The sequence below is a fragment of the Acanthochromis polyacanthus genome, chromosome 2, assembly GCF_021347895.1.
Source record: "Acanthochromis polyacanthus isolate Apoly-LR-REF ecotype Palm Island chromosome 2, KAUST_Apoly_ChrSc, whole genome shotgun sequence".
Taxonomy (NCBI): Eukaryota; Metazoa; Chordata; class Actinopteri; family Pomacentridae; genus Acanthochromis; species Acanthochromis polyacanthus.
This window is the reverse complement of record NC_067114.1, coordinates 10,129,962-10,152,269: the sequence shown is the minus strand read 5'-3', so window position 1 is coordinate 10,152,269 and position 22,308 is coordinate 10,129,962. Positions and strand designations below refer to the sequence as shown.

The following is a 22,308-nucleotide window of genomic DNA, read 5'->3' as shown; positions in this document are numbered from 1 at the left end:
GTTATCTCTGCAGAAGCAGCAGCCGCACAGTCAGTCAGGCTGGGGACTGTACGGGCGAGTTTGGGATGCAATGAGGTGGGGCTATAGCAGTGGTCCCAGGGGAAATAGGGAAATGGGGTGAGAGGGGGGGAGAATGGAGGGGTAAAAGCGCAGCACATTCTGCCACGGAAATGTCTGATATAGTAATTGAACACATGTGATTGTCTGTTAAACATCCACTTCCATAAAGTCAATTCTCTCCATAGTAGCATCATCTGTGAAATATGAAACGACGGCTTCCATGCAGTGAGTAACCATCACAGCCAGGAGTGAGAGAGGACATTACTTGTCAGGAAAACAGCTAGAGTTCAGGTAGACTGCAGACGCACTGAATTTATTCACTTCCTGCTGGTGTGATACTCTTTGGACAGCCGTGGACAGAAAAAATAAAAAAGGTCCAGAGGTTTGTTGTCAGCAAGACGAGCTGCATTTCTACAAGAGATCCACCGTATCATTGAGTTATTTGGTGTTGGAAACGTGGTCAGTCCTGTGCAAACAGCTGTTTCATGCTCCAGCACACTGTTAACTGTCACAACCTTACAAATCTCTCTTCCCTCCTCTTTTTATCTTTGCTCTCTTGTCTCTCTGAGACTGTCTCCGGCTGATCTTGTCCTAACACTGAGCCACAGCTAGACGAGACACTCACAAAAATGTCTAGCACCAGCGTGTCAAGAATGACTACCAGAGTGTCACTCCAGTTAAAATATCTTTGTCGAGAGTAAAACAGTGACCGGCTTTTTGGCAGAGCTGAAGTGCAGTAATGTCAGATAAAGCAGAGAGAAATCTACTCCTGAGCAGCAGCTATTCTGCCCTGAGTTTGTTACAAGTAATACCCTGATACAGATAGTGTTGTGGCTGAACAAGGCTTTCATGTGCTGCTTGGCAAATACATTATCTGTCATTTCCTCTGCATCAAATAACAAGAATAAAAGTCTATTTACTGAGCAACTGGGTTGGAGCAGGGTGAAGGGAGAGAAACGACCAGCAAATAGAATGTTTTCCTCCACGGTGGACGGCATTCAGTCCCCAGCGCTCCTAACAGGCGCGAGTGCAACCTATCAATTCTCTTTGATTTCCTCTCACATATTCTTTACTCCAAAGACTGCAAAGACAGAGAACACAGAATAGGCTTGTCTTTTTGCACGCTGATGAGACCTCCTTTCTTAACTTCTAAGATATACACCCATATTTCCCTCCCTTTTTTTTCTCTGTCTCTTTTTTATTCAGTGTGGGGGGTTTTGTGTTTTTGTGTATGTTGGGGGCAGGGGCATGAAAACAAGTCTCTCCCTCTCTCCCAGGTAATGTGTTTATTTTCCTGGACCCATCTTCTAGTTTACTGCGTGGTGGCGTTTCTCCCCTCTTATCGCCTGGCCCTCGTGGGGCACTTTAGCCCCTCAAATCCTGTTCACCACATACTGGTTTTAGAATCTGTGAAATGAGTGCTAGAGAAGCGTGGCCACAATGTCTGCCTGTGTTGCTACTGGACTCAAATGGGCTTGGTGCTTTTTTTTTTTGTCCAGGGAGATGCATAAATGGAAGTTTTTAACACCTCAAAGGAGGCTGGGCCTTTGTGGAGCCACACTAGAGAAGCCTGCCAGTCTCCCGAGGAGGTAGACACACTGAGTGCTGCAGGACAAAGAGCTGGAGGAGCAGAATCAGCAGGGGCATCACTCTGCTTTGGGCACCAGCTACACACACACATATACAGCCACATATATAGCTGTACTTACATAGAGTACATAGCACACATATAACCACACATACACACATCACAAAGGATGGAGTGATGTGTTCCAGCTATTTTAACCTCCTGTAAACATAATATGATCAAAAGAAGCAGATGTGTAAAATGTCTCATAACAGTGATGTATTTAAAATCGGACAAATGAACCGACTATAGATTCTCCTCACACCTATAGTGCTGAGCTAGTTACAGGTAGAAAATCAAACAGCCTGCAGCAATAACCAAGTAATAAGAAGATTTGAATATAAACACTGTATTTCCTCCAGCTGAAATCAACATACAGTGACTAACTGTAAATAGATTCATATGTCATTCTACAAACACACTCAATAAAAATATACAACCAGCACACCACCATTTCCTACTTATTGACTTCAGCTACACTGTTTGAAAATAATTTCCTCATTTCCATCCCAATTTTCCTTATTGAAATTCTTTTTTTTATTCCCGAGTACAGCCCAACAGCTGGCATTTACAATCAGTCTTTATGCTGTTTAGATGTCTACAATAAGCATTTAGATGCAAATATCTCTGCCTTGTACAAAGGACTTGCAACTTCTGTCAGAAGCAACATAATCAACCTGCAATTGTCTCCTGGCTCCAAGTGGTTTCCAGTGACAAGGCCTAAGCCGTAAGCATCTGTATTCAAATGATTCCCTATTTCAGGCACGGTTTAGTGTGGATATTTTCCAACAGTACGGCACTGAAAATCAATCACATGGTGAATTAAACCAGAAAGGAAACAACTGATCCATAAATGATCAGGTTACAACAAGGCATTGGTGTCCACAAATTATTCAGTGTTTTCCTTGTTTGAGGAGAAGCAGGGACGCACTGTTTGGTAGTGGTCTTTTCCACCAATGACTTACACTGCTGTCACACATTTTTGATTGGCAAAAACAGGCTTAAGTTGAAAAATAATTATTTAGTCGCAATCTCGGCACAATGCAGGCAGACAACTTTAACTAAGGACATGTTGGAAACCTTGGCAGCGTTTTACAAAGTAAAGAAACAGTGACTAGAGTTCATGTTGACGAATCATTTTGTCTTCTATTGATATAAAACAACAGTGTTCTCGACAGCATTTGTCTGCATCCTGCCAAACTGTGAAATCTGAAAAGTAAGCCATTTTTTAGACTCTTTTCTTCAGTGTATCACAGAATCACATTGAAAACGTGGAGAAGCACAGGACAACTTCATTTACTTAAAAAAAACTGAATCCAATTTTAAGTAAGCATTAAAAATGATGTAAATAAAAGACAAAGCCTGTAGGTGTGTGTGACCACAGTGTAAATCTGATGTGATGGAGAGCATATGCTTTGCTTCGGCTCCATTGCCCCTGTACAGCCATTTTAACAATTAACATTATAACCTCTGTTTTTGCTTTTTATTTACAGTTGCAGAGGTCATTTGTCTTTTCTTTTCCTTTTTTTTGTGAAACCCACAATTAATAGCAGCGTTTGCAAATGCAAATGAGTCCATTTAGAAGGAGGGAAAATGATCAGTTTGAGAATATTTCTGCCTTCTTAATCTTCTAAAGAGGGAAATGATTTAAAAGGAGGACACAAATCTCCAGTGACATGGCAGGAACTGTGGGGCACTTTCCTCTCTCCCTCGCTTTCCATTCTCCCTTTCTCATCTCACTCATGTCTCCCTCTCGCTCCCCATCCCCATTTCTCTCTCCTCCTAATTTACCTCTCCCCCCCTTGTTGCCCTATAGGGGTAGAAGGGCCAGGAGTCAGGGACAAGGAGCTGAGGGTAGGGCTCTACTTGGCTTGTCCCCTCAGAGGAAACAAATGTAGTGTTTGAGCCACTGATCACTGGTATAATTGAGTTTAACACTCCTTTTCTGGATTAAAAAAGGGCCTTTGAAATGAAAGGTCAAATTACCTCTACAGTCAGGCAATAAATAAGTCAAACAAGGTAAGAGGTTCCTGCCAGCATATGTTAGTGGCAAATTTAATTAGTGGAAAAAGGACGCTCTTCCATTCCATACTGTATTGAAAACAGGCAATGCTGAAGTCCCAACTGTACAGCAAAGGGATGAAAATATAAATAATCACTTATCAGTTACAATCATCATTTAAATTCAAGTTGCACAGAACAAGTATACAACTACTACTAAAGGCATAAATACCTAATAATTTCAGAAGTCCAGCTTTAATGTTACATTATTAGATATCCAAAGAAATTAAGCCTGTCTGGGTAACACTGTTGGTCATTAGTCTTCACACTTTAAATGCATGCTTTTTTTCCCATTATGTAAGATATCCTATAGGTCCATTGTCCATTGACTGCAGCACAAAGAAAGGAAATGAGCATAAAGTAAGGCTGTAGTCTGGAGTGGAAGCACAGAAGGTGGCCAAACAAGGCACAGAACAAGAGAGAGAGGGACAACACTGTTCTACACCCAACCAGCTACAATGTGGCCTTTGTGACATAATGCACTCTGCACAGCAGATTGTGGAAAATAATCCCAAATTTACTGGTTCGCATATCCAGCAATAACAACTGACATCACAACCTGTACCATATATTCCATGTTTCTGGACACGTTTCACTTTTAGTGGAGAATGAGGGGGGCAAGAAAAACATTGTCAAGCAGTTATTATATTCCCATCATGTCCTGGGAGCCCATTACAGCATGGCACAAGGAACGGTAAAACTGAGAAACTCAGCAAGCTGAGGCTGAACGCGGAGGGCTGGGGAGCACTTAGGCTCTCAGTACAAACCCACTGCACGCTGTTAACTGCTGGAGAAAGATGTAGTTCAAACAAACACTTTGCACCTACAGATTATGTGTGTTTAAATTCTGGTAGTCATTAGGGTTTAGTTTTTTCTGTTCAAGTGTTTAGCTGGCTTCCGTGTGCTACCCTTAGTGTTAGGCCAAGCAGCTTCAGGTGTCTTTGCGGAGCTCCTGAAAAAAGAATAATGAAGAAGGGAATGCAGACTAGAGCAGGAGGAAGAGGCTCTTAGAAGCAGCTGTCTAGATAATCAGAGCTTCAGTCTGGTGTTAACTGTGTTAAAAGCACGACAGGTGGGTCACATGAAAAATGTTTTCTTTTGGCTTGCGAACACATGCTTCGGATTATTCTATAAGAAAAACTGACATTGCTCCAAGCAAAGGAGCGAGGGTCACTACTGCTCACCACAAAGTAGTTTGCAAGTATATCTTACATTACATGTGAATATACATTTAGAGGCTGAGTATATTTTGAACATTCCAGTGGGAAACAAGTGAAAGAATGTAAACATATTAAATTGTGTTTCAGACATGAAAAAATGCTGCAAGGAAAGTATGATCTAAGTCATAAAAAAAAACACTTTTCAGGATTCTTTTTCAACATAATCCACCTCGGTTTCAATTGAACAAGCCAAGCAGACTTTTAAATAAAACTGGCAGACAGGTTCCCTCAGTCCTCTAGAAATGCGAGTTAAAATATATACTGAATAAAACATAATAACATAAATAAATGTTCTGAAATTTGTGACTTCCATCCAGCTAAAAAAAAAAAACTCCACATCTGGTGCCATTTCAATGTTCAAATGGCAAAAATAATATTTCCAAAGAACAGCCATGTACAGAGTGTGTGTGTGGAGTGTGTGTGTGTTTGCCTGTGTCGGTGTGTACATGCATGTGTCAGTACATCCGTGTGTGTGCATGCGTGCTCTCCACAACAGCCCCCAAACGGGGTTTTGGGCAGAGTGTGGCCTAACAGTAAAATGTTGAAATTGGAAAAAATATTACCCTTCTTTCTCTTGAATAGCACAGAGATAAGCACCCTTTAGCAATGAAGCCAGTGGAGTTTAAGCTTATTATGAATACCTCTCAGAGCGCAGAAGCATGTACTGTAGAAATCAAAAGGAGTAATAGGCAGGTAAGCCAGTGTCATTTTAAGGAGGAAGTCAGTTGTGAAATTGTAAAATCTCAAGGCCCTGCTGACAATCTCCTGCCCACAGAACACTCCCATAAATGATTTCTAATGGCAGTGGCTATCACATATCTGAAAAAGTTAGAGGTTTGTGAGGCGAAAAGAAAGAAAATCCTATGCTAATCTCTCCATTGATGGAGACTAATAATAATAAGACCATTTATCTCTTTGATTAAACAGCACGTACTCTGAAGTTCACAAGAATGTGTGATTCTTTGCAAGTGCCCTAATCTTCCCAAAGTAGACCCGGCTTTGCAGAACATTCCTCATGGTTTCATGTTCAATTGGCTGTGAAAGTCCACTCTTACATGCTGGGCTCAAACCATAAAAAAGGTCACCTTCATTAATTCATTTGTTCATTTTGTATTTTTTTAAGCAATGTTTGGAATGCACAGCCACTCATCAAATTTCTGAAATTTCTAAATTGATCAAGTACAAGAAAAAAAACCATCAGCTGTAAGGTTACAGTACCGTATTTGTCTGTGCATTTTGTGCCTAATAGCATCAGCTGTAAAGCTCCTCTGCCGAGATCTGTTGTAAAGACGATATCATAGCACGACTGCTCCGAGGCAGCCTGGACCATGTAGTGCTCACGTATTCTACAAAGGCACACACACATACGAAACACCCACAGGCTAATACATACTGTGCTTTTCTCCTCTGAATATTCATTCATGTTTCCACATCATCTGCAGGTCTCCTAATCACAGTCACTTCCCCTTTAATCACAGGGCTCTAATTAGGTCCTAATAAACCATTTTGCCATCCTCTTGGAGCGCCTCTGTGTCACTCACACATCAAACCATGAAATACTATATTAAGGGGCTGTCAACCTCAAAGGAAAGCTCCTCCAGCAGCGGTGATACAGATACTGCAGGCACACCCTCTTACACTAATTGAAATTATCGAAAGCTCTGCTTACATGTGACACTTGGCCATGTCTGAAACCATGGCCTGAAGTAGAGCAGTCAAAAGCACAACAGTTGTGCCAGCGCTGAGGCTCTACTGGTTTCTCTGATGTCGGATAATTGTTTAAACCTGAGTGGATATGGCACAGGGCCTCATGCTGCTTGTTCTGCCAAGAGAGGAAAAGAAAATTTCTCACTAACACTTTCCTCCTCTGTTTCTTCTATTCTAATTCAGTCCATCACGGGCTTCAAGGAAAAGCCTCAATGAGTCCACGTTCATCTTGGAGAACCAATGTTGGGGATGATGATCACTGACCACGAGTTGATAATGATGACTGTTTAATTAGAAGCCTTTCTTTGGCCTGGCCATAGCCCAAACTCCTCCACCCTGCAGATGGTAACCAATAAATTTAGCTTTGCCGAGGATAAGGAGGAACATTGTACCTCCCCAATGTACCCTCAACCCCACCCCTAACCAAGGGCACAAAGCCTTTCTCCTTGCTAACAAACACACACACACAAAAAAAAAAAAAAACACAACCTTTGTGCACATTGAAGTCCAACCATCTCTTCTAGTCTACGATCATCTAATTTCCAATTTGCTTACAGATTCCATTTTATTGTTAGATTTTTAAATTCCATTTTGGGGATCTTTTTTCTGTTTTTGATTAACAAGAGTTTGTATTAGTTTTCCCTGATACTCTCTCCTTCCAACTAAACCATAATTCCGTTTTTTATGGTTATGTTTAGGCATCTTAAAGCTCTCGGTTAGAGTCAGGGAAACACTGTGGTCGTGGTAAGTAAATTAGGGTTGGTTTGGAAAACTAAAGGCCTTTGTTAAGGTTGGGAGAAACATTGTGAGCATGGTAAATATTAGAAAAAGTAAACTTTAATCTAATGGGGGATGCAAACCGCCACAGACGTCATGTGCCTGGCTATCCACCCTGACCTCCTCCGTATGAGTTTACACTGCGGAATAAGGGCATAATTCTGTGAACAGGCTTTGACAGTGAACGTAAATTGCTGTTGCAAATTAGTTGCATATGAATGCAGTGCGTGGGAGGGAGGATTTTTGAAGGTTGTATAATATTCCAGTAAAAAATGGCATCTTCTTCAAAATCTGAACATTTCTGCTCATTAGGTTTCCCGGTGTCATTTATTCGTCCTCGTCGAAGTTTATTGTAGATTTTGCACCACATCCTGTTTGGTGGAAAAAAAGGAACAAGTGTCACAGCTCCTCAGACCATCTCCCTCCGTTCTCATCCACCTCGTGTCAATCATCCTCCCTTAGACGAGCCTCCTCCCAGATGTTTCTGCACCCGTCGTGCCTGGCAGAAACACCGCTCTGTGTTATGTGTGTGTGCATTGTATGTGGGCGGGTGGCGTGTGCCAGAGTGGCTATCCCCTCGGATTGTCAAAGAGGCTCATGGGAAATTTACTACATGGGCCAAACCACAGACTTTCTCTATCATTTCAGCAGATTTCTCTTTTTTAGTCCCATTCAAGAAAGAAATTATCACAGACGGTACTTTCTCTGACTTCACTGTTCAAGGCCTGAGTTGGGTTTTTTCGGCTTTCCTCGCTATAACTGTACTTTGCTTATAAACGTGCAGCTGAGCCAATCAGGGTGCAATTTTAGACCGGGCAAAATGTTTCCACTGCCTCCAACAGTTGTTCCTGAAGCATGAATGTTAATTTGTGGTTTTTCAATGAACAAGCACATGTCTGTTAATTCAAATTTGGTTTACGTTGAAGGATCACATTTTCCAAAATTAGTGTTTCTGTCATGGATATATTGTGGTCCAAATGCTGATGGATAAAGTTGCTACCGTCATTTGGAAACAAAATGAAAGCTGCTGCTTCAGTTCTGCTACTGCACGTTCCCTCCCAATAAGTACAATAATTATCTTCAACCACCTTGAAAATGCAAAATTTCCTCTGGGGGAAAGAAATCACCAATTGTGAGTCAGGACAAAAATCTATTTCTATTGAAGAAGGCCGAGTTTGATCTACTTACTCCACATCAGAGGAGTCTGAGGCAACATGAACACTAACATCATTATTTGTGCAGAGTCTTAAGTCTTAGAAAGTCTCTGAAAATCTGCACTTAGCTCATCTTTTCACCAGCAGGGCCTAAACACCCCCTCCCTTTACTCAGAGAGAGAGAGAGAGGATAACAAAGACAGACAGAGAGCGAGAGAAAGACAGAGACCAAGAGAAAGCTTGCGGTTGAGTCTGCTGAAGCCATTTTCTCATAATGCACATTAAGAGCAATGCCTTGCAACACGTCCAAGTTGGTGTATAAAGAAATTATTCAGAGAGGAAACAAAAGATCTGGGCTAGAAGAGATGCTATGGTTAACTTCATCAAACTTTAGCCACAAGACCCTTTCCATCTATTCCCCCACCCTCCCTCTTTGTCACTTTGATTTATTTTTGGCATCGTACATTAGCATTTTCCACAGGAAAAACTGTCGGGAATCTGATTTCTGGCCCAGTACATCTTTTCTTTTCCATAACTTCCTTGCCTGTTGTAGATGTCACAGTAGCTGCTCCATGATGCAATTGGTTGATCAGTATTTGTTTCCTTCCAGCAAGGCTCACTCACACTATCTGGAGAGCTTAAAATTTAGCAGTAGCAAAGACCAATTATGTTTCTCCTGTGAGGCCTGTCTTCAAAAACGCAATAAAATCAACAAGTGTCTCGGGTCATTTTCGTAGTTATCGCTTTATAGATTAGGTCAAATCTTTGTTATTGCAATTCCTATATACTCACACTTTTCAATCAGACAAGCCACTGATATCCCAACCAGTTCTACCAAGTGTTACCTTAGGATAAAAAATGCTAATCATGCTCACTTTCCTTTCCTGCATGGTAAAGAAGACAGCATAAGAATATAATGAGTTCAAAAAGAGACATTTTCCTGCACACTTGCATGAATACACACTGTGTTCGAGCACACATGCAAATATGCACACAGAAACTAAGTTGCTAATCTGATCGGAAAACAATCATGTGCCAACAACACAGCTCCCAGCATCCTTAAAGCCGGACCGTGGAGTAATGAAGCCGGATTGGCTGGCTTAGTCGCAACTATGGAGCATATTTTACGTCTCATGTCAGATCAAGCTGGCAGATGCCAAGCCGGCTGTTAACCTCCACCAATTGGATAATGTCTAATTGTTCAGCTTTAATAGACCGTGGAGACCCGCATAACTTGGATACAAAAATAACTACCTGCTAAGACAACGGAGTCAGTAAATGTCGTAAAAAACAAAACAAAACCAGAAAAAAGAAAACGGCTCAGTTCACAGTGGGTCAGTGATTTCAACTGTGTGATTTTTCTGCAATGAGGTTATTCATAACAAATGGGAAATTCAAATATGTGCTCCACGCCATAATTGCGCTGCTTCTGCCTTATTAGACGAGAAGCTTTTTAGGTCATTCTTTCAGATTATATTTACATGAAAACTGTCACAGCAGCCCATGTTGGCTGAAGTTTACATTTTCATGTAGTCCTTTAATGCCTCCTCCAAGGCAGTGGCTCGCCCATGGGATGGCCTGATCCAAACACAATGGGGGGGATCACAAGCAAAAGGCTTGTTGTGACGCTTTTGTGTGTGAGCAGCGCAAAAGCCCACATTACACTAATCTCTTTTCCCTTGTTCACTCGCAAGACACAATCTCAGGTCTTCAGAGCTTCTCCAATTCTAGCAGGACAGAAAACGCTCGGGGCAAAAGATCACAGCTTCTTCTTCTTCTTCTTCTTCTTCTTTTTTTGATTCGTCCCAGCCTTATTGCAGCAAGGTCACTCATACACACATATAATGACCGTATATCTACCCATCTATGAGAAGCTGATACGCTGACAAAATAAGCCCATTTTCTCTGTGACTAAAATTAAAGTTTGGTGCGGCCGCAGTCAGTGAAAGCTGTTGGTGAGTCAAAGGGAAAAAATAATAATTAATGCATGACTCTCAAACTATAGCTAACGAAATGGTTGCCACAAAAAAGATATTTATACATATTTTTTTTTAACTTGCATTAAATTCTGTACTCAAATATGTGCTAAAAGAACATTGGGTCGACGTGAATGTTTGCTTCAAATTCAGTTCCAACCACCTGCACTCTTTTCACACAAGCTGACAGTTCTCAGGCTTGAGCTATATGCTGTGTGTGCGTGTGTGTGTGTGTGTGTGTGTGTGTGTGTGTGTGTGTGTGTGTGAGAGAGAGAGAGGGGGAGAGAGAGAGAAAGATCATGTGTGTGCACATGCTGTGTGTGCACGTGTACTAATGCCGGTGTGCCTACTCCTGTGTGTGTCTGTGCGCGTACATATATGTGTGTGTGTGTGTGTGTGTGTATGTGCAGGGACTCCAAAATCCACCACATTTTAATTACTGCCCGGCTGTACTGTGTGTCTCTTTGATATGGAAATAGAGGCAACCATCTTCACACAGCCACTGTACAAATTTTCATCTGATTCATAAAAAACAATGAGCCTGACTAATTCCGCCACCTGATTACAGTCCCAGACCTGTGTCAGAGACATGCAGCCACCAACACCCTTCCAATTAATTCTACATATTAATGCGTGATTTTGTTTAAAAAAGAGAGAGAGAGAGAAAAGAAAACCAACAGAGGCTACTTACCATAGCCTAGACTGTTGCATTTTGAAGTCAAAGTTAATTATGCACAACTATGCTATGGACTGAAAGAAAATGTCCAATTATTTTGAGAAAAACATATTCGGTGGGAGAGTGAATGATACAGATCAAAATGAGCCACTTAGGTTACTTGTGCAATTATGCAGCTCCTGTGATGATACACATATTTAGATTTTTTTTCATCTGTAATCCTTTAATGTCAGCAATACTGTTCACTTACAGCAGCCAGAGGGACACAGAGATCTAATAGAGCAGAAGTGGGGGAAAAAAACAAAAAAAAGTCGCTGCCCCTGTTGATGTTCAGTAAGTGCTGGTGCACATAGGTGCTATTTGTTTCTGAATAAAACATGACATGTAGTCAAACTGAATCTTGGACAGTGAAGGAAAGGTAAAGGAGAGAATCTCTCAGTCAGATTATGGCAAATTAACAGTCAAAGCTGGATGAAATGGAAAATGTAAAAGCTCAAGATGCTTTTCCTCAGAGGCTTCTGTAGTGCACAGTCTCCTATCTATCTATCTGTCTGGCTCCACATTGTCACAGCTTTTCATTTCACATGGTGACTTCAAGAATGTAACGCACCACAGTCTGCTCTGGATGACTCAGCTGACCCTTGAATGCATCAGTATTTCTCCTCTTTGAGAAGTGGCAATTGTGCAGACAGAGAAAAGCTAATAATTAATTTAGCGGCATTAATTAGTGTTACTAACTTGTCAGAAACTTCTTGTTGAAGGAAAGGAAATTACAAAAAAAAAAAAAAAAGGCTATGGCATATTCCCATCAGTTTTGATCATTGTTGAAATATTCTACAGCAAATTAGATAACACTTAGAAAGACAGATGTCACAACATGTGCTGCCACATTTATTATCTCCTGCGGTCCTCCAACCTTCTGCTGCCCCCCTCCTCTACCTTTACCAGGCCTGCTGTTGTTTACCTCCTCTCATCTTGTTTATCATCAGGTCTCAGCCAGTATCACTACAAAGAGAAGGAAGACCAAGTGCCTGTGAACTCCCCTCACGCCTCTATAGCTTCATTCACCCATACACTAGCATCGTCCTGTCACTTGGAGCAAAATAGTAGTCTTTCCGTCAAAAAAAAAAAAAGCGGTACATATGGAAAGATAAGACGACGTCTGAGGTCTCAGTTATGCAGTCTAAGTGGCATTTGGGCAGCAGAGACAGGCTGGCTTTTTGGATTTTGACGTTTCGAATCAAAATCAACAGTGGTGTTTATACGTGTCAGGAGTGAAGACATTCTCACAAAATATCTGGGAGATGGAAAGTATCACTCATTCATGCGCACATGCCAAGGCGTAAAGGGGGCTCACACACACACACACACACACACACACACACACACACACACACACACAGAGAGAGAGAGAGAGACACACGAGAATAATAAAACGATGACAGCTTTACAAGATTTTAAATTATCAAGGTCTGGAAAGACTGGTGCAGCCTCATTACAACTCTGACTTTGTGTGAAATAAACTACATGTAGCATTACACATTCTGTTAATAATGTTCGTAACACTGCTCAATCTGCAAATGGCAACGCATTACTGTTATTTGTGTCCCTCCTTCATAAATATGTCAATATGAGATTTTTTTATTCCTTATTTTTTTTGTTCCTTGTCCATGCGTGAAATCAGCCTATCATAACTGGAATTGGTTGTAATATCATTAAAGAATTCAGTTTGGCAGGGGAATACACTCCGGGTAAGACTGTTAGCAGAAGAGCAAGGCCATAAAAGCGAAACCTCCACACACCAGCACTTTCATTTGCATCATCGTGCGGCTTAAGCATAAATAACAACTGATTTTTTTAAAGCAGTGAGATAGAAAAACACTCCACAATAACTGGATCACACTGATATTTTAGTATTTTTTCCTTTTGAGTTGGGTCAAACTTAGAATAAAATTCCTAGGAAAAAAGAAGAAAACCATCTGCTGTTAACCCAAAATGTCCAAATTCAGCTTGTGCATTAATAGCACCATTAGTGATCAATGTGCATGAGCAAGACATGAAAAAAGTAGACTTTCTTTCTGCATCCCCTTTCTCTCCCTCCCTGTCTCCCTCCACATCTCTCTCTGCTGCTTCTTCTTTGATCCCACTAATTGCTGGCACAAGAGCTTTAACCAAATCCTACCTGTAGATGATGAGGACGCTTACAAGTATAAATGCAGTTTGTGGGATTCACTCTAAACAAATTTGAACCTGGACTCATTCACAGCATTTCTCTCCCACTCAGTAAAACAAATAAGGATCTGATGGCAAAGACTAATAATCGGGAGGAGAAAAGAGGAGACATTGGACTTGAACAGAGTGCAGGATGTGTTTAGACAAGTGAGCCAGGTGGCTTTCTCCCTTCATGCCAAAAAGAAAGTCCTAAAAATCTTTGAACTTACTGGCACAGGTGGAGAAATGCTGCCTTATTTCTTAGTCTTAAAAAAAAATCAAAAGTAACACCGAGATCCGAGTCAGTGAAAATACAGAAAATATGAAAGGCGACTTATTTTGACTCATGATGAATATATTATTGCCCTGCACTTTGGTTAACACACCAACAAATTATCATTTATTTTCTAGTTTAGTTTCAAGTTCAAATCGGCTGTAATTACTGCTAAAGAAACGCGCATCTGTCCGGGGCAATAAAACTGCAGAAATTATTAGAGGGGACCTCTGTGCCAAAATGTAGTTGCACTCCACATTCCTCCGATTATTAAAATGCAAATCTAAGTCGTGCGCAACAATCGCAAAAGACGTGCGTAAAAGGGAAGAAAGTGATTGATTGAGATGCTCAAGTGTCAAAGAATAAAAAAAAAAAATACGTGAGAAAATGTTCAATAAAAAAAGCCAAGCGCGGTTGGCATCAAAGGGGCTCTAATGCCGCTTTTCACTCTTTCCTCTCTCACTCTTTTTCGCTGAGCGACACGCTGAGCTTCACCAGCCGTCATGAGACAAACTCTTATAGAGAGACAGAGCCGAGTGTCCCTGTATAGCAATCAGGACAATGTGCTGAATGGGCAGTCTAATTATAAATGTGCCATTTAGACTTGCATTCGGTCTCCAGAACCCGCCTTACCTTATGAGGGAAACCTGAGTTAACAGCCACAGTAAGAGCAACTGTTCCAAAACAAAACGCACACACAAGGATGAAAAAGAAAAAAAAACTTTACACCACAAAGAAACACACGATTGTGTTTTGCTTTTCAAGCTGAACAATTATCTATTTGAGGAGTTTTAAAGGAAAAGAAAAAAGAGATAATTACAGTCTCATTAATTATCCACAGGTGTGTTATTTGCGGTGAAAAAACGACGCACAATTGTAACAAATAGAAGAAAAGGTGCATTCAGGTTTTAAAACTGCTGTCTCTTCTTATTAAAACGTGATTGTAACTCCTGCAGCACTTTCAGAGGGCTGGTAGTTTTTGCGCACAGAGTGTGTCTAATTTTGGAAAACATCTTAAACTGAAGGTCCGTCTCCGCGCTGCCAATATCTTCCACTGATATTTCTCTTCATTTATGATAAACCTGGAAAATTAATTATGAAGCTCGTGCAACATAAATATTTCCAAATGCACAGTGTGATAAAATGTGAGTGTTTTCTCTGCAGTCAGAAATGAGCAAAGTTTATTTTTAGCCTCCAAAAATATCTCAGCAATAATTGTCGGCTGCGTAACAGGCCTGGTTATTAATTTTAGGGTTAGTTTTGCGCCAACAAATTGGTTTGAAAAGGCAAGAAAACAGTCCTCAGCAAAGCAGATGTGCACTTTTTCACAAGAGGACTTCTGTGTTGTTCAGTCTGTTCCAGCGCCGAGCTTCAGAGCTTTCGGCTTAAATGGAAAACTGTCTGTTCGAGTACATCTTCTCTAAATGGACAAGCCTTGCGATTGTTGAATTTAATTTATGGCTTATGCATTCTTTAGAGGTCAATTCCCCTGACCTCCCCCGAGAAAGTTGAGGAAGAGCAAAATTCCCAGGCTACGCGGCTTCACTTTCTCTGGTGTGTTTCTCTGCACATGAAGGGGGAGAAAAGTGACAAATATCCACAGAAGACAGAGGAGGTTTGGAAGGTGAAGAGCAGCGGAATGTATAAACGGTATAATGAGACGTGAGCGAGCTTCAAATAAACTTGTCCACCTCGTAATGCAGGAGACAGGAAACCTACCAGGGCGCACGTCATTGTCAATGAATGGTACCGCTCTGTGGACAGAAGTGAAACTGCCACCAGCACAAGAAAGTTACGGGACATGTAAACACACTCACACATATGCACTAAACTGCCATAAATATTTAGTTCTCAAACCGCTGATTGAGAATCGCCACTTTGATTTAAGGCTGAGTGGGATCGTTATCCGTGACGGGCTTTTTGCTTTTAACGCTGCAGTTTTGCACCGCGCAGCCTGCGTCCGCTCGCACCGCTCCCCAGCTGCTGAAACATACAACAACATTAGATTTCAAACCTTCTAATGCTGCTCCCAGCTGTCGTCTAGCTTAGTTCTGATGAAGTTAGATGTGAAACGCTGATTTCGCCGACCGTGAAGTGGAGGTCCTATCCAGCACGAAACGCGCCACTCTCGTCCTCGCGTGTACTTGGTCTTGTTTTGGTGAAAGCGACGCATCAGACAAGATTTAAAGTTTGACAGTCCTCGGCGCAAATTTGACCAACTCGTGGAAGCTTTACGCGTAAGTTGCTTTAGAATGTGTTGGTTTTAAAGCTTTAAAAAAAATGCGCGCACGGTGCCGAAACATTTCACTGACAGCGCGTTTAGGGAATCAGCAGTAAAGCCAAGAGGGGAGTGAAATATCAGGACAGCATAACAGGAGTGAAAAGTACAGCAAACGTGTTGTTTACCTTGATGATGTGAGCCGTGGAGAAGATAATTGTGCGTCCTCTCTTTTTTTCTCTCCCCGGTGCGCAAAAGAACACTAGACTCGTCTGTACTTTTTCTAGCGAATGATCACTGAGCTATCTGTTGAGCGAAAACTTAAGTCTGCTCACACGGGGCCATATGAGAGGATCCCGTACACTCTCTGTGAAGTTAGGTTGTCCACAAAAACTACAAGTACCTTTTGTTGTTCGTCTATCTGTTCTTTATCTCCTCTCTCTCTCTCTCTCTCCCTCTCTTTACACTCAAGACAAGAGAAGACGATGGCTGGAGCTGCTGTCAATCTTGGCAATCAATGCGCGCAGCCATGTCGCAAGTATTCAAAGCATTTCCCGTCGTGCAACATCAGAAAGTGAGTGGCCAGGGCATTGATCTGAGGAAGGCAAAGAGGCAGGACTCCCCCTCCTCCTCCCAGACAAGAGATGCGAGAGAGAGAGAGGGCGAGAGAGAGGGAGAGAGAGGGAGAGAGAGAGAGATGGTGGTGAAATAAAAGTGGAGACAGGGAGGATGGTTGTTACTGGCCGCTTTTACTAAGTTTAATAAGCTTACTTAAATGATCATCACTGACAGGCTTCTGCTGCTGCACAGTAAAGTTAGGACGACTTTGTCCCTGTGGAGGTGCTGCACTTTTTCCCTTTTGTGTCAAGTCTTCTTCTTTTTTATATTATTTACGTTCTTATTAAGACAAATGACGCGGTCATCTCTCCAACTTCACTCAAAGTTGTTTCAAAATCACAGTTTCTTTAGCGGAGAACACACTCATCTGATATGAGATGTCGAGAGAAGGTCAGGTGAGAGAGACGCCGTTTTTTAAAAGGCTGAAGAGTTCAGGGACTATTTTACACTTGTGTGATATAACCATTTATTTGCATAAATTAAATCAGCACTTAAAATACACTAACTCTACATTCCGGGACTTTTTAATCAAATTTAGGTTATAATATTAGAAGTTTTGATTTTCATTGTGTAAGTCTACAGCTTCTTCTAATTGGAAATTTCACAGACTGGATCTCACATTGTGCATTTCAGCTTTTATCTGGATTTTAAAATTATTATTTTGAGAAATTGCATTCAATTAATACCTTCTCCTCGTCATGCAAGGCGTTTTATATATCGTCATAGTATTTATTTATTGCGAGATAATTGAAATATTATGTCTGAAGAAGGTGCTAAAAGGAAAGACTTGTCAATTTCAGATTAATGCGTTTTAAATTTACACACCGAATTCAATTCTAAAAAAAAATATCGGTGCGTAAAATATGTAATATGGGCAACTGTGTGCCAGAAAATGCAACTTTAAACTTTCATAGACAAATGCATTTTATTATACAGTTTTTATGTGTTTTCTTTTGTAAGAAGCTACAACAAAATAATAAATATGTTGCATCACCATGCTAAATTTAATATCAGAATGATGATTATTTCATTTCCTTAAATCTTACATTATGTTTTAAAACAGACCCACCAAAAGCCATTTGACATCTGATATTAAAGCAAAGGTCTGACCCAGGCAGCCTACAGGTTGCGATCAGTTTCCACAGCAGAAGCTTCTACAAAGAGGCATTTATCTGTCCTGAATGAGCATATGTTTTAGATTGTCAGCTGAGCTCGGAGGAGGCCCGCAGATGCCAAACAAAAAGACAATTTCATTCGAAAAGACGCACAGAAAAGGAGCGAGTCGACTAACAGAAAAGTTGCAATCTATAAATCAGCAGCAGTATTTTTTGTGACAAGCAGGGAAAAAAAAGAACATTAACCCGTTAGTCAGCAAGCCGTAAGTGTCACATAATAGAAATTAGAAAAGTTACTTACAAAGAGAGGAGACAGCAGGAGAAAATTCTGATTGTTAACTGCAGAGTGACATAGAGCTAAAAGAGGGAGGAGAAGCAGAGAAAGAGAGGGAGAGAGGGAGAGAGAGAGTGACAGAGAATGAGAGGAGAGAGAGAGAGAGAATACACAACTCAACCACAACACATCGCATCAGCTCACACTCTTATGCGCTTGACTTTCCCTTTTGTATTTGTTGCAAGAAAACGCCACCACCAAAGTCCTTCACAATGTTCCTCCGTGCGTCATGCGCGTAATTACGCACAAATTAATTTCTCTTTTGGAAAAATTCTTATTTTTTCAGCAGTGTGTGGTGCGAGGATATTTGCTTGAAAGGAAAAACAATAGTCAGAGAAAGAAAAGGGGTCAGAAATTATTCAAAGACTTACCTTTATGGAAAAACTTTTTCTGTAGTTCTGTGGACACTTTGAACTTGAGCTCCTCCTGACATTCAGCAGTGCCAAACTACGGGAATCTAACGCACATCACCAACTTTACCAGCAGGAGACTCACACACAGTGCAACCACTTGGTGAGATTGTCCTCTAACAATCTGACACTGTATTTTCAGATCCATGTGTGATGATTCATAGGTGGTATCTGCTGTAAGTGCAGCCTCTTTCAGGAGCTGACTTTGCTTTCGCCTCCCTGACTGAAATGTGAGTTGGACGTGTCTCATGCGCCACCTTTTGGACACTTTGAGAAACACCTGCAGATGTCTTCCATCCCGTAAAAGTCAGATAAGTGGAAAAGAGACAAAATCTGCACAAATGGGCCACAACCTTTTGAATTTTTAAGGAGAACTTTATGCTGCTTTAAATCGTGTTTTAACCCATTTGATGTACAGTTCTGTAGGTACAACTGTTAAACTATTTCCAGCATGTTTAGCTTAAGACTATATTTTTTGTGACTTTCAAAATGACAATCTGGTCTGTGGAGAAAAAAAATAGATGCACAAGAAAAGGCATGACTCATTGCATTTGTTTAAGATGGCAGGCTGTTTATTTCCACTCTTGAACCTGTGCAGTGACAGATGATTGTGCAGCCGAGCAGGTGCCAGCTCCTGCCAGACAGATTTCAAAATACAAATATAGTCGACTATTTTTACAGGAGGTGACTGTAATGGCTTCCTCTTTATAGCTCAGATGGGTAGTGTATGAAGCCCGCGTGAAGAGCAAAAGACAGTCCAACTTGTTGGGGGGTAAGGCAGACACATTTGCATACCCTGTGAGTCTTTGATGCATCTTGAAATTCAAGTCTAGCCCATAAATATTTGAAAAGGAGAGTGCATGAAAATCAACATTTTTGTTACATTAAATTAACATGTGTTCTTCTCCTGTTCTGCATGGTTAATTAGAGAACACCATTCAGTCAGTGAGCGAGGATGAGGAGTGGTGGAGGGGGGAGGCTGCTTTGATTACAGTACAGCCAGAGCAGGTTTCAAAGGTGTGCAGCTGATTCATGCTTAGGAAGACAGTGATTAGTATTCTAAGTGAGGATTCACAATTATCTAAATTATCAAAGAAGAAGAATTTCAAATTTGGAAAGCTCTACTTTAAACCTTTGACGATAATATCAAACCAGTTAAGGATAATGCGTGTCTTTACATGGTAGCCTCTTTAATGTAACACTTTATCTTAACACCCATTTTTTAGCATTTAGAAGAAGTGTATATACAATTAATGGTTACTTATAGCGCAGTGTGATGCAGTTTTAGGCAGATATGAGACCATTTTGATCACTTATTGATGACCTTGTCAGCATCTATGAATATCTAATGAAGCATTTTTAATTACTGTATAAACTTGTAGTGGTTTTTCATAGAGTCGCATATCTTACAAAATGTCATGATAATAATAATGTGTTGTGGAGTGCATTATAAAACACTAAAAATATACTCACCTTCATATCTTTCAATCAAGTATGTAGAGCTACCTATCCGGAATTTAGAAATGTGCAGATGAGCAGAAGCTCCTTTCCTTTTCACTTTTATTCACTTATGAAGACATTTGCAAGCATTACTGCATGCTCAAGTGAAGCATTTGACTTAGCACAAGGGGAGGTTGAGTATTTTAGGGTGTGTGAACATTTTCAGAAGATTCGTTCAACATTTAAACACAGTAAGTGATCTCAGAATTTAAGGATAAATGTGGTACATTTATGTTTGTAATACTAACAGTGTACACTTTTCATTTCATCGCACATTTTATAGAGAGCACAGTTTTGCTTTTGTTCTCCATAAGTGTAAATGTGAAACGCACTACTACAAGATCTTCAGTGGCAGATAACTTAATCCTACATCAACTTCTGAGAACACCCGGACCCACCATCAGTGAGACTACTGACTCGTGGTAACAACCGCTGATCGGGTCCAGTTGCAAAAGGGCCGACATCTGCAAAAACCAACACGACACAGTTACTACTGAATGCCAGATTCTGCAATTAACTCAGGCACTATTTGCATACATGCAAATCATTTCTCTCCCAACTGGACTTGCAGTGTGGGATGCTCTGTTCTCATTAGTTGACCCAAATCTCTTACTTGTAACTCTGGATTTCATCAAAGTTTAGTCAGGATCTAATATTTCCTTTCAAGTTAACAGCAAACCACTGATTAACCATGTTGAAATAAGGAGTGCAACATGCCAATTCTAATTATATAGTTATTAGGGACATCATCGCACAGCCTGTGCCAAAAACAACACAAATCTACTCATATGTGCTAATATAAACTCATGAATATTGATCAGTAATATATGATACTATGTATGTAGTGTTTTTCTAAATACATTATGCACTCCAATGTTTGAGGTCCTATCAGGAATCTGGATGTGAAAGCCTTCCTTGTTTTCATGGAAGAGACAGTAGAGAGACAGTAAATATGAATCTTACTTTTGCAGAAACTAACTCAGAGTTTTTATGTGTTTCATCAAAACACACGTTTAAGTCACAGCACCAGAAGAATGTCTTTGCATTAATTTTTTGCGGATACATTTTTTAACTAACGATGCGTTACCATTGCATTGTTCTGTAGATCTGAAGCTCCAACACGCGCAGCCTTTTCAGCGGAGTCACTGATTGAAGTAAATTTCACTTTGTTTAGTGTGTGTGTGTGCACAGAGCTGCTAGTTTAAAGAGGAAGCCCAGGGGCATTTGGTTCATTTGCAAAGCAGTTGCTTTTATGTACAAAAAGCCCAATTCACTGTAGGTATTGTAAAAGCCTTCCGCTTAAGGAACAAGAGATTAATTCCTTGTTTAACAAAGCACAGTACCTTCTCAACTCACACTTAATCATTTATGTTTTGGTGTTCTCTTACTCTTTAATATATTGAGCCAGTAAACGTATTATTTAATATTTAATTATTTTTTTTTACATGTATGTCTCCCAAATGACAATACAATTGTAAAAACTAATGAAGTGACTTTAAAATCAGAGATTCCAGAAAAAGATATTGTTTTAATTTCTGCAAACAGCAGAACAGGTCAGTGTGGTGCAGCATGACTGTAATTCAGCCTTCCCTCTATTCTTTTTATAGCACGCACACACGTTGGGAGGAATATTCAGTGATTCTTAACTCTTCAATTATTCAACAAATTCCATTTCTTACATATTAAAAAATGTACCGTATGTGGAACTTGAAAATGATAAAACAGCATAAAATACTATTTTGAAATCAAAGCACCTATTGCATTGGCTTTCTTGGTTTTGTATTTGCACAATTGGACTGCAGTCTGGATTCCCCCCAGTGTGCAAAGAAGGCGCCAGCTGTGTTTCCACTGTAGTCAAATCCTCAGACATTTACGTGGAGTAACAATAATATTTATGCGATTGAAATGGGTATCACTGGGAATCGCTGTCGGATTTCTCCCCTTTTCTCTGCTCCTGTCACGGGAACACGGTGAATATGTTACAAATGCATTGTGCAGTGTAGTGAACAATGTAGACCTGAGAACAAGGTCAGACTCCTCAGCAGGGTGTCAAGAGGCTCCTTCTTTCAAGCAGAGGCCGGGCAAAAAACCCCCAAAAAAGTCAAATCCCTAACATAGCGTCACTATCAGCACACTGCAAACACTGACACGAAGATCTTTTGCTTTAGGATTTTAAATGAGACGTTTTATTTACTGCTACTTATTATCTTTTATTTACTCGTGCAAAATCTACTCACCAACAAACATCTCTGTCAGGATGCCGAGCAGTCGTCTCTCTTCTTGTGAAAAAGCATTTCTGAAGCCAGTAAGTATTTAGTAAAGGATTAATGCGGGAGGCCTTGATTGCGTTTAACAGAACAGGACCCAATT

General features: G+C 40.6%; 1 protein-coding gene across 10 annotated transcripts in view; it reads right to left on the bottom strand.

The window, feature by feature from the left end:
* Positions 1-18,628, bottom strand: part of sox6 (SRY-box transcription factor 6) — a 135,267-nt gene extending 116,639 nt beyond the window's left edge. For 4 of the 10 annotated variants that reach the window (XM_022192271.2, XM_022192272.2, XM_051944875.1 and 1 more), the window contains exon 1: positions 16,150-16,571. The gene's annotated coding sequence lies outside the window, so the exon portion shown is untranslated. Of the gene's footprint in view, positions 1-16,149; positions 16,572-17,995; positions 18,090-18,399 lie in introns of those variants that run through there. The other 6 variants (XM_051944874.1, XM_051944876.1, XM_051944873.1 and 3 more) reach the window with 3 other exon arrangements.
* Between the last annotated feature and the right edge of the window lie 3,680 nt (positions 18,629-22,308).